General features: G+C 55.5%; 1 protein-coding gene across 2 annotated transcripts in view; it reads left to right on the top strand.

Moving 5' to 3' along the window:
• LOC106685731 (neurofibromin) overlaps positions 1–831 on the top strand; it is a gene marked incomplete at its 5' end in the record, with an annotated part of 167,063 nt that overhangs the window by 135,991 nt on the left and 30,241 nt on the right.

Below are 831 nucleotides of genomic sequence, written 5' to 3'. Positions count from 1 at the left end.
ACAGGTACCTAACCAGGATCTTCTCGTCCCAGTGCTTTGGCACTCCTTTAACTTCCAGGCGGGGCCTCCTCGACATCGCCAGCTTCGCCTCGAGTCCTCCCTGCTTCAGCCGGTCCCATTCTAGGAGTCTCTTTGCCTGGTCCGCACCTTCTGTCCTTATCAGGATCGCTTTACCATTCGTGACTCTCACCATTTTGGCAGAGACTCCTATCTGCTTCAGTTCCTCTTGGGACGGGAGCTGCTCGTGGATCCTGCTCGGAGACCACCCTTCTGCGCTGCCTTTGACTGTCACATAAGTGGCAGTCTCCTCTGCCTCCTAGGTACCTGCGGGACACTGGCAAGGACACCGGCAAACGTCAATTTGCCCTTATTCTCCTCTTTTTGATCCCCCTTCTTCTCTTTCTTCCTCTTTACCAGGACCCAATCCTCCTTGTCGGCATCGTGCTTCGCTTGGGGGTCGCTTGGGCCCGGAACCGCCCTATACACCTCTTCATCCTCGCTTGTGTCCTCCGGCATGTTTCTGCCCCGGCATATGGGGTTGTCACTCCCTTTTAGGGGCATTGGAGCCGGGGCAGCGTCATGACATTTTGGTGGCTCCTGTTTACTTTTCGGTTCTTGCCGCTTGGTCTTCTTACGCGGTTTGGTCTCGCTGACCCTTTCAGAGGTAGGAGACACCTCACTCCCACGTCCCTGCACGGCTTCCCCCATCGACTTGACGATCTGTGGAGCCACCATTTCTGCAACCTTATCGGTGATGATTCTGTAGAGCTGGTCGGTGTATAAGGCTTCCTGGACCACCTCCCTAACTATACCAGGGACGGAGTGCCATTT

Source organism: Halyomorpha halys, unplaced genomic scaffold (genome assembly GCF_000696795.3).
Source record: "Halyomorpha halys isolate HHAL.00 unplaced genomic scaffold, Hhal_1.1 Scaffold727.1, whole genome shotgun sequence".
NCBI classification, from domain to species: domain Eukaryota; kingdom Metazoa; phylum Arthropoda; class Insecta; order Hemiptera; family Pentatomidae; genus Halyomorpha; species Halyomorpha halys.
Note: the sequence above shows the minus strand (reverse complement) of the source record. Positions and strands in the feature narration are given on the sequence as shown.